The following is an 11,582-nucleotide window of genomic DNA, read 5'->3' as shown; positions in this document are numbered from 1 at the left end:
AGATGGAGTCAGGAGGTTTTGCTGAGAAAGTCACCCACACGGGAGATAAAATATAGTTAAGATAAAATGTGACCTTCTACAGAGATAATGTTATATTGAAAGTGTGGCTTCATCTTAGATCTTTCAAACAGAGAATGTGGTGAAAACTGAAGTTGACATTTGTTAACAGTACAGTTAATCAGTTTCAACTTATCAGTGACCTGATTCCTGTGTCTTAACTGATAAGGAAAATGGGGGGTTTTTAAAGAAGGATGGCTATGGTATTTAGCATAAATCTATTAGAGAAGTTGGTTTTTAGAGATAATAAATTGTGCCAGAAGGAAGCTGAGGAAGAAAGAGCTCAAGTAGGACTTGCTGATGGTAAGTGCCTCTGGGGTGTTTTTCAAAAATACTTTTATCTCAAAGGGAATGGAATTTTTTTTTTTTTAAAGATTTTATTTTTTTCCTTTTTCTCCCCAAAGCCCCCCAGTACATAGTTGTATATTCTTCGTTGTGGGTCCTTCTAGTTGTGGCATGTGGGACGCTGCCTCAGCGTGGTTTGATGAGCAGTGCCATGTCCGCGCCCAGGATTTGAACCAACGAAACACTGGGCCGCCTGCAGCGGAGCGCGTGAACTTAACCACTTGGCCACGGGGCCAGCCCCAAAGGGAATGGAATTTTAAAACAGAAATTTAGGTTAAAAATCATAATTGCTATTGACTTTTTTTTTTTTTTAAATAGTATTTCCAATGGGAAAAACAAGTGACAGATCGATGAAGTCCCTTAAAGTCTTATTTGTATAATATGGAACTTTGGCTTCATGTATTGGAAAATATCTGGTGGAGGGTGGGAAAGAAAGGGGGGCTTGCAGTATACATATTGAGTGCTCGTTTTCCAGAATTATTCTTTCTGGAATCCACTGAAATCCAGAAAGGGACTCTACTCAGGTGGTGGAGAAGGGAAAAGAACTTAGGAAGTAAGAGGAACTGGGCACAAGGGGTGAGAGAGAGGTCTGTGGTGTGGGGAAGAGGAGTCAGAACCTTCAGGGAGAAGGAAATGTGGGATGGAACATGAGAGTGATGGATATGAGGAGGCGGGCTGGTGAGGACCAGCCTTTTTTGGGGGGTGGATAGGGAGTGAAGAACTGATTTAAGTTCACGTTTGTCATTGGTACTTGCTTTGAACCTCTGGTTGACGGCTCCACTCTTTTTCTCTCTGAAGGCTGCTCAACAAAGTGTGTAGAGTCAAATGTGGCAGAGCTGGCCCCCAAAGCCATACTCCTCGAGTGTCAGTTTTTCCTTATAATTTCCTCCAGGAGCAGAGAAATGGGAGGTGTGCTTCTCTCTAGCTGTAGCAGTTTTTACCAGCTCTTGAGGCCAAGTCTCAATATGGACACTGTTACCCCATTTCTGCTATTGCACGTCTAGTACTTGCGACAGAAAGCTCTGGACTTCGGCAGAACCGCATCTCAGCCTTGCTCTCACACTGATTCGGTGCATGACTCTAGGCAACTCATCTCACTTCTTAAGTCTTGTATTCCTCACCAATAAAACTGGCATGTCTGTACTCGTACCAAGCTCAGAGGATGGATTCTAAAGATTAATTGGATGTAAGGTACTTAGCGCAGTTGCTAGCTGACAGTAAATTCTTAATCATGTCAGCCCTCATTGTTGTCACCATTTTTTTCCTCTCCTGCTCTGAGAACTCATCTCTGTGCCCTGCAGACAGCCTGTCATGGCTGCTGATTTGAACTTTACAGAATCCTCGGCAGGACATCTGGTTCTCTCTTTTCTTGAACAGGTTGTTTAGATGAGGAGATTGCTCCCAAAGTACTTTTCTGTTTGCTTCCGTGTTTGGAGACGTGGACCAATAGCTCAAGCAGATCTGGGGTGTCCGGTTTTCAGATACCTGCTTTTCTAGAGGAGAACTCTTCATCTATGTCCTTCAGAATATTTGTCCTATGATTATGAGCACCTCTATATCTTTGTTCACCCCTCCACACTCCCCACTTTCTGTGAGTGCAGAGACAGACACCGGCAAAGGAGAAGGTCTCCAAAGTTTTGGGCGACATCAATATCCAAGGGCAAGTGCATTTCAGTGGGTGCAGGAGGGTCCCCGCTGTGATGATGCTGCAAGTGTGTGAGTGTACACACGTGTGCCCGAATGTACATGCAGTAGGGTCCTGGTTCAGAGTAGAGGGAAAGGGCCCTCTGGTCAGGGGCAAACTCTAATAGCAACCAACTCCAGGTCCCAGAAAGAGGAAGGGACAGGGCTAGGCAGGTTGTCTGGATTCTAAACAGGGTCTTTAAACATTTTTACTTTTTTATTATGGTAAAAACTCTTAACATGAGATCTAGTATCTTAACAAATTTTTGAGTGTACAATCCAGTATTGTGAACTATAAGCACAATACTGCACAGCAGATTTCTGGAAATTATTCATCTTACGTAACTGAAAGTTTGTGCCTATAGATTACTTCCCCATTTTCCCCTCCCTCAGCTCCTGGAAACCACCATTCCACTCTTGAAGACTACGTATTCGACTATTTTAGATAGCTCATATAAGTGGAATCATGCAGTATTTATCCTTCTGTGGCTGGCTTATTTCACTTAGCATAATGTCCTCAAAGTTCAGGCTGAATAGTATTCCATTGTATGTAAATACTACACCTTGTTTATCCGTTCCTCTCTCCATGGACATTTAGGTTGTTTCTACATCTTAGTTATTGTGAATAATGCTGCAGTGAACATGAGAGTGCTAATATCTCTTTGAGATCCTGATTTCAATTCTGTTGGGTAAATACCCAGAAGTGGGATTGCTGGATCCTATGATATTTCTATAGTTAACTTTTTCAGGAACCTTCATAATGTTTTCAATATCAACTGTACCATTTTGCATTCCCACCAACAGTGTGCAAGTGTTCCAATTTCTCCACATCCTTGCCAACACTTATCTTTTGTTTCTTTGATAGTAGCCATTCTGACTTGAGTGAGGTATTGTGGGTTTGATTTACACTTGCTTGATGATTAGTGATGTTAAGCATCTTTTCACATACTTCTTGTCCATTTGTATATCTTCTTTGGCGAAATGTCTATTCAAGTCTTTAGCTTGGGGGGCTGGCCCTGTGGCTGAGTGCTTAAGTTTGAGCGCTCCGTTGTGGCAGCCCAGGGTTTCGCCAGTTCGGATCCTGGGTGCGGACACAGCAAGGCTCGTCAGGCCATGTTGAGGCAGTATCCCACATGCCACAACTAGAAGGAATTGCAACTAAGATGTACAACTATGTACCAGGGGGATTTGGGGAGATGAAGCAGAAAAAAAAAAAAAAAAAAGATTGGCAACAGTAGTTAGCTCAGGTGCCAATCTTTTAAAAAGAAAAGTCTTTAGCTCGTTTCCTAATCAGGTTGTTATTTTTTTGCTACTGAGTTGTAAGAGTTCCTAATATATTTTGAAAATCATTCCCTTATCAGATATACGGCTTGCAAATATTTTCTTCCATAGGCTGCCTTTTCACGCTGTTGATTGTTTCCTTTGCTGTGCAGAAACTTCTTAGTTTGATGTAGTCCCACTGTCTATTTTTCTTTTGCTTTTTGTCTATTTTCCGATGCTTTTCTTATCATATCAGTGAAATCATTGCCCATACCAATGTCATGAATCTTTTCCCATATGTTTTATTAAAATATGTTTTATTAAAAAGTTTTCCTGAGGACTGGGCTCAGAGAAATGGAGAAATAGGGTGATGAAGGGGACCTGGGCAAGAAGCTCCAGCTTGTCTGGGACACAAGTACCCTTAGCACAGTTGTAATAACACAGTAGTAGGAGCAACAATAACTATTTACTGAGAGTCGGCCAAGTGCTTTCCATACACCATATCCTGTTGTTCTTGTGCTAATTCTGTGAAGCAGGGGTGAAACCCAGACCTGGCTGACTCAGTCCTGTGCATTCAACCATCATGCCATGCCAATGCTGGTGAGAGCTTGGGCTCACTACAGCAAGACTGAAAATGAGCACAAGAATGCTTGGGTCGAGTCTGTGGAACTGGCTCTGCAGCCATGTGTAGCTGAGCGCCAGGTGAAAGGAGGCAGTGCTCTGATGAAAAGACGCAGAATAAAGATAGTGTCCATAGAAGGTAACTGAGATTTAGACAAGAGCTTATAACTTATTCCCAAGTTGGACGGATAACTTTGAATTTTAGCAACTGCAGACCTTACCCAAGACAACTTCTATCTTTTGACAACTTCCTTAAACATGATTTAAGTGTGGATATTAGGTGCCGGTTTGAGCCCACCCTAGGCTGGTAACTGAGGCCTCCCTACACCTTTCTTTCAAGTCTTATAGTCAAATCGATGAAGGGACTGAGGTTTCAGTCACTGCAGACTAGAGCCTCCACCCTCTTGGGTGAGCCTGTACCCAAGGGAGGCTCCCAGGATGGGGGCTCGTCCCTGAGGAAAGGGAATGGGGTGATGCAGATGCATCTGAGGTTCCTGGCTGCTCTCCCCGTTCCTCACTCTCCGCCCACCCCCAGGACTAATTAACACTTTCTAAGGTCCTCTTTACCCTGGGCCCTTAGTTGATCAGAAAACATCAGCCGTTCTCTGCTGGAAGCTTGGCTTACTGTAGTAATGTCTTCATTGCACCATCTGAGTAGTAACATTACACTTTTAAGAAAATCACAGAGTCTCCTGACTCCCATGTTCGGGAGGGAAGGGTTTCCTTGAGCTTTACTCCTCTGTGGGGACAGTGAGCATGGAGGTAAGACAGGGCCTTCAGCTGTCATTCTCTCAGCATTCTTCTCTTGTTGAGGAGGGCTGTGATAGATTCTGGGCTGGAATGTTCAAAGTTGCTTTTTATTCATTTCAATTTGTTTCGAGCATGGTTTCCTGGAAATATAAGCATTTTCACCCCAAAAAATCTCCAGTAGATCACTGCTGACATAAACATCAACTTTTAAAAGATATCAGAGAAATTACTTGTTAGAGGAATTTTTAGTAAACTAGCCTCCACGCAAAGTGATTAACCTTTTCAAAATGTGATCTATATTAAGCTTTATAAAACTAAGTCGTTCTTAAATCACAGTAACCAAACAAATGCCCTTAGAATGGGTTTGGCTCCTGCTGTCATTAAGGAGCACGTTGAGCAAATTAGAGGTTGAATTCCAGTGTGGCTTCTTTGGTTTCCCCTTTTTGCTGTCCTTTGGTGTATGTCTCATGCCACTTTAATTCTCTGCTTCTTTGAATCTGTCAGCAATGGTTTGTGCCTCCTGCCTCTGGGTCAAATCCAGGGCTAATTCACCCACTTCCTATTTCTACTTCCACCTTCATAATGAAAGCATCCTTACATCTGACATTCTTATGAGCAAAAGGATTCAATTCAGTGAAAATACATACGAGGAAAAACCTAATCTTCATGCTTACCCAACAATAGATTGTTCATTCATTTGTTCACTCAAAAGGTATTTATTCAAGACCTACTCTGGGTATACATAAGCAAACAAAACAGCAAATTTACATATGATGCATAGTCAAGTGTTTATCATGTTAGAAGGTTATAAAAGTCATGGAAATAATAGAACAGGATGAGGGAGATGGGGAGTGCAGGGTGAGTTGAGGAGGAGGGTAGACCTCATCAAGGAGGAGGTGAGGGAGTGAGCCCCACAGAGGAAGGGAATCCCAGACATAGGAAACAGCTGTGCAAACACTCTAAGGTGGGGGCAAGCTTGGGGTGTTCAGGGAAGAGGGAGGAGAAAAGTGTGCAAGGAGTGGAATGAGGGTGGGGAGCATAGAAAGACCTGACTCAAAGAGAGGAGGAGGGGTCAAAGACCGTGGAGGGCCTTTTTGTCCAGTACAAACAATTTGACTTTCCCTGAGTGAAAAGGGAGGTTTGAGAAGAGGAGTGATTAAAAGGACATACTGGTTTCTCCTTTGAAAATAGATTATAAGTGGCAAAGGAAGAAATAAAGAGACAAATTTGGAGGTTATTGCAATAATCCAGGCAAGAGATAGTGGTGGCCTGGCTGGACCACTGGTGAAGGCCATGATCAGAGGTCACACGGTTGAGTTCTGAATCTAGGTGGAAAGTAGATTCAGTGGGACTTGCTGATGGATTGGATGAGATGTGCTGGAGAAAAAGAGGTGTAAGGATACCTCCATGGATTTAGATCTGTGCAGCTGTAAAGACGGAGCTTCCATCAACCAAGATAATAAGAGCTGTTGGAAAAGCAGGTTTGGGTGGGAAGAACATGAATTCAGTCTTGACACGTTAATTTGAGATGTCTAGGATACGGACAAGTGGAGATGTCAAGTCGGCAAGTGAATATCTGCGTCTGAAGTTCAGGGGAAAACTCTGGACAGCAGGTTGAGAGAGTAATCAGCACATAGATGATGTTTACAACCAGGAAACTAGACGACCTCACATAGGGATTGAGTGTAGACAGAATTAAAGAGGTTCAAGGACTGAACATGAAGTCGTGGGGTGAAGATGAGATGTGAAGGCGCAACCAGGGGGTCCTGAAGATAGATGGGGGAGAAATTGCTCAACTGCAACAGAGGCTGCTCAGAGCTCGTGGTAAGGTGAGGACTGAGGACAGACGTTGGCTTTAGCAACTACATGGAGGTAATCCGTGACGTGGACAACAGCATAATACCATTACAATCTTAACTAGTTATTAATGAAATTGAAATGTAAGGAAACAAGCAATGCAGTGTTCCCAAAGTGGGTTCAGATTCTATAGGGTTATTTGCAAAACAAAGAAAAAAAAAGAAATGATTCTAAGATAAAAACTCATTTTAATTTGTGCTAAGTTCTCGACACTTCTGCAGTATTTTACATAGAAAAATCCAAATTTATCTTTTAAGGAAAGCTGAATACCCCTCCCTAGGGAAGTTTTACAGTGAAAATAAGAAGTTGCTCTTTTGTACCCTCGTGGCCTATCTACTTTCATATTTGAAAATCTCATCTAGTCTCATGGATTTAATTTCATCTATATGCTGACAAAATCCAAATTTGTATCTCCAGCCTGAATGTGTCTTTTCTACTTCAGAGGCAAATATTCCACCCATAACTCGACATCTCCAGTTGTATGTCTAATAGATACGTAAGGCTAGATGTGTCCAAAACTGATCGAATCTTACTGCAGAATCTGTTCCACCTCTAGTCTCCCCGACTCAGTAAATAGTAACCCCCTTTGTCCAATTGCTTGGCCCAACACCTTGAAGTCATCTTTGACTGCTCTCTTTCTCGTACCCCGTATCTTATCCATCAAGAAATCCTGTCAGCAACACCTCAAAATATATCTGAAATCCAGCGTTGCCTCACCACCTCCACCTCCAGGGCCTGGTGCAAACCACCCTCTCTTTCTCACCTGGACAATCACATAGCCTCCTATCTTGTTTTCCTCCTTCATCTCTGGTCCTCCTGAAGGGTGTTTTCAGCACCTAGAGTGTTCTTGCTAACACCCATGTCAGGTTATGCCATTCCTTGCCTTGAAGCCCTCCCGTGGCCATTGATTATATTTTTCTTTTGTGAAATCTCAGTTCAAGTCTATTTCCCATTTTTCTTGATTGAGCTATTCATATTGACTTGCAAGAGTTATTTATGTACTATGGACGCAAATCTTTCATTAGATGTATAAATTGTGAGTATTTCTTCTGAGTCTATGGCTTGGCCTATTCAAATTTTAATGTCTTTTGAAGAATAGAAGTTCTTAATTTTGAAGAAGTTCAAGTTATTTTTCTTTCATGATTAGAGATTTTTGTATCCAGTCTAAGAAATATTTGTCCTACTCCAAGTTATGAAGATTTTCCACTATGTAATTTTCTATATATATGACCCATTTTGATTTTATTTTTGTGTATAATGTGAGATAAAGATATTGTTTTTCATATATATAGCTAGTTTTTCCATCATCATTTGTTGACAACACAATGCTTTCCCCATAGACTTACGTTGGTGCTTTTCTAAAAATCAATTTACTGTCTATGCTGGAGTCTATTTCTGGACTCTCTCTTTTGATCCTTTGATTTGTATGTATATCTATTTTCATACCAATATCACATTGTTTTCATTATTGTAGCTTTATATTAAGTGTTAAAGTCAGGTTGTGTAAGTTCTCCAACTTTGTTCTTTTTTTTTTAACAATGTTTTGGCTAGTTTAAGTATTTTAATTTTCCATGTAAATTTTTGAATTCTCACAGAAATTATAGACGCTGATTCTAACACCAGAAAAATGTCACACTGACCTCGAGACAAAGGAAGATGTCCATGAACTAAGTAAAGGATGGCAAATGAAGATCACAGCAATAGATTCTGTGGAATTAGTCTGGGAGAGATTATACAAATGTCGTAAAAGTCTCAAAGGGATGTTAGTTATAATTTAGTCACTGCACATATGCAAACACTTAAGACTCCTGCCTGGTTTTCACAGGGTCAGCACCTCCGCTTCTCCTCCTGTCCATCCTCATTCCACGGAGCTCCTTCTGGCCCTCTTGATGCTCATTCTCTTTGCAGCCCCAGGAGTTCCTATGGTGTCTCCAGGGTTGACTTAGGCCTCACCTTATCATGAGGTAGAATAGAAAAGACAGACTTTTAAGAGATAGATGTAAAAACACAGTAGAAAGCATGTTGCTCCTGTTCAGATCCATAGGTAAAACCTTTATTTTTCCAATTAAAAACTCTCCCACCTAATCAGTCATACTAGTTCCATACTAGTTCATTCAATAAACATTTTTGAGCACCTGCTTCATGCTGGGCACTGTTCCAGGCACGTGAACTCTATCAGTGGACAAAACTGACAAAATACCTTTCCTTCTGGAGCTCAGATTCTAGCAGGGGAAACAGAACATAAATGATGAATCCATGGTATAAGTAGACTTTGAAGGCGATGAGTGCCCTAGAAAAAGACTAGAGCAGGGCAAGGAGATAGGGAATGGGGGAGGGGGTGCTCAGTTTAAAATTGATTCATCAGATACTCGAGCAAATACTTGAGCACCAATGTCCATAGCAGCACTATTCACAGAAGTCAGAAGTCAAAAGTCAAAAGTCAAAGTCAAGAGTCAAAAGTCAAATGTCAACTAATGGACGAATGGGTAAACAAATTGTGGTGTATTCATACAATGGAATATTACTCAGCCAGTAAAAGGAATGAAGTACTGATACATGATTCAACATGGATGAACCTTGAAAACACTATGCTAAATGAAAGAAGCCAGACACAAAAGGCACTTATTGTATGATTCTATTTATACGAAATTTTCAGGCTAGGCAAATTTGTAGAGACAGAAAGCAGATTGATTGTTGTTAGGGGCTAGACGGAAGAAAGAAAGGGAGAATGACTACTAATGGGTATGGGGTTTTATTTGGTGTGGTGGAAACCTTTTGAAACTAGATAATGCTGGTGCTTACATAGCATTGTGAATGTACTAAATGCCACTGAACTGTCACTTTAAAATGCTTCATTTTATGTTATGTGAATTTCACCTCAATAAAAAATATAATCAGAAGCAAAAAAAAAAAAACTAAAAGAAAATTAGTAGTAAGGCTAAGTCTCGTTGAGAAGGTACAATTGGAGCGCTGACTTTGAGGAGGTGAGAGAGTTCGCCTTGTGAGTAACTGGGAGAAGCCACCCAGACAGAAGGAAGAGCAAGTGCAGAGTAGGAACCGGCCTGATGCGTTCAAGGAAGGGTGAGGAGGACGCAGGCCGGAGACAAAGTCAGGGAGGTGATGGGCGGCCTCAGACTACGCGGGCCTCATAGCTGCGGTAACGCGGTAGACTTCTCCTCTGCGTAAGGCGGGAAGATGTGGGAGGGCTTGATGCCTTAACCTAGATTTTAACAGGATCTCTAGAGCCTCTTTGTTAGGAACAGTCTGAAGAGGGGCAAGGCTGGAAGCAGGGAGAACAGTTAGAAACTATTCTTAAAAGTGAGAGATGATAGTGCCTCGGACAAGAAAGGTGGAAGTGGAGGTCGGGGGAAGTTCCTGCAGGTAGGATGTACTTTGACGGTGAAACCAGGAGGATGTCCGGATGGCTTGCATGTCAGATATGGGAAGAAGAGAAGAGCCAATCATATGCAGAGAGTTTTGGCGTGAGCAACTGAAAGGATGGAGTTGCCATCACTGAGCTAAGGAAGACTGTGGGAGAAGCGGCTTTCCTCAGGGGTGATGGAGAGCAGGAGGGTGGAGGACATCAGGGGTTCAGTTCTGGAGGTGTAAAGGTGTTGTTAATTCCACTTTGTCTTTGAATATGTACCAGTTTCTTGTAACTTTTGAAGAAGAGAATTGGGTGAGGCCAAAAGGAGGATGGAGGGAAGCAGCTGAGCCTTGAGTGTCGCTAGAGTTAGGAGTGTGGCAAAAAAGAATCAGAAAGATAAGTGCTTTGATCACGGTGACACAGTGGCCGGAGCTGGGCGCAGAGCCATCTCCTGAGGCTCACGCCAGGGCACCTAATGCCCTTGGCTAACTCCCCCTTTGCCTGCTCTTGTGAAGATTACTGGGTGACAATCTGACCACTGAAATTCATAAAAGTTTAACACAACAAAAATGTCCTGGCTTTTGACGTGGTTTACAGTAAGAAGAGGCCACAGATGGCTGGTTCTGGAGTAGAAGATATTCATATCCTGGTCGAGCCGTGACACCAGCCAGGACAGATGAATAAGCCTTGCACGATAGCTTCTAAGTTACAAAATATTTGGGTTCCACGTTCCAGATACAAGCAGTTGGCTGTAACTCTGGAAATAGAGGTTTTGTTTCTTTGTTTGTTTTAGATTTTTTAGTGGAAATGTCAGAGAATTAGATTATAAATAGGGACATGCTAGATTCCAAAACTGTAACCCAAAAAGTCAGAAACAATTAAGGTCAAATTAGGTTAGATTAATTTTGAAAATAATGAGTAGTTCTGAGAAGTCTTTGAAAGAAGATATCTGCCGAGAAACAAGCGGACACTGGAAGATTTCTGATGAACTTGGCAGAAATTCATGGCTGCTCAAAATCTCTGTTTTATGTATATTAGAAGCCCTTGCTTTTCACATTTTCTCTTGTTGCTGCTATAAACGGCTATACTTTCGTGTCAGATGGTGTCATAGTAGTTAGAAGCCCAATGGTTTAGTTCTTTATAAAGAAGAGGCTTAAGGGAAATGATTTTGTTTAGTAAGCCAGTCACAATTTTAAGAAGGAAAGCTTTACCACTAATCTCTCTCTTTTTGAGTTGATATTAGGGGAGAAAAGCCTTGGCTTTGAGGTTCAATAAATCTGGTTTCCACCCCAGCCACAACTGGGTGAGCTTGGCCAAATTGTTTAACCAGTCTCATCCTTGGGTTTTTATTTTCATCTGCAAAATTGTCAATGATGTTGATGATAAGTACCACACAGTATAATACTTTGAATGAAAGGACTTAGTTGAATGGACGACTGAATCCTTTTATAATAATAGTTAGACTTTACTAAATACTTCTGCAAGATTTCATGATGATTATGTTAAAATTCTAATTGAAATCTTGTTTTTAATTAAGCTACCTTATTTAAAACTAAGAAACCAATGTGAACGTGGCCTAGCCTAATGAATAAATGCCTAAATTGAATAAAATTTTTTAAGACATGTTTTAGGATAAAAATAT

At 41.5% G+C, this 11,582-nt stretch overlaps 1 protein-coding gene across 2 annotated transcripts in view; it reads left to right on the top strand.

Moving 5' to 3' along the window:
• The first annotated feature begins 286 nt into the window (after nucleotides 1-286).
• The window catches only part of IL1RL1 (interleukin 1 receptor like 1), a 31,762-nt gene continuing 20,466 nt past the window's right edge, over nucleotides 287-11,582 (top strand). The window contains exon 1 of one of the 2 annotated variants that reach the window (XM_046663543.1): nucleotides 287-360. The gene's annotated coding sequence lies outside the window, so the exon portion shown is untranslated. The remainder of the gene's footprint in view (nucleotides 361-11,582) is intronic. The other variant, XM_046663541.1, reaches the window with a different exon arrangement.

The sequence above is a fragment of the Equus quagga genome, chromosome 5 (assembly GCF_021613505.1).
Source record: "Equus quagga isolate Etosha38 chromosome 5, UCLA_HA_Equagga_1.0, whole genome shotgun sequence".
NCBI classification, from domain to species: domain Eukaryota; kingdom Metazoa; phylum Chordata; class Mammalia; order Perissodactyla; family Equidae; genus Equus; species Equus quagga.
This window is presented reverse-complemented; position numbering and strand designations above follow the sequence as displayed.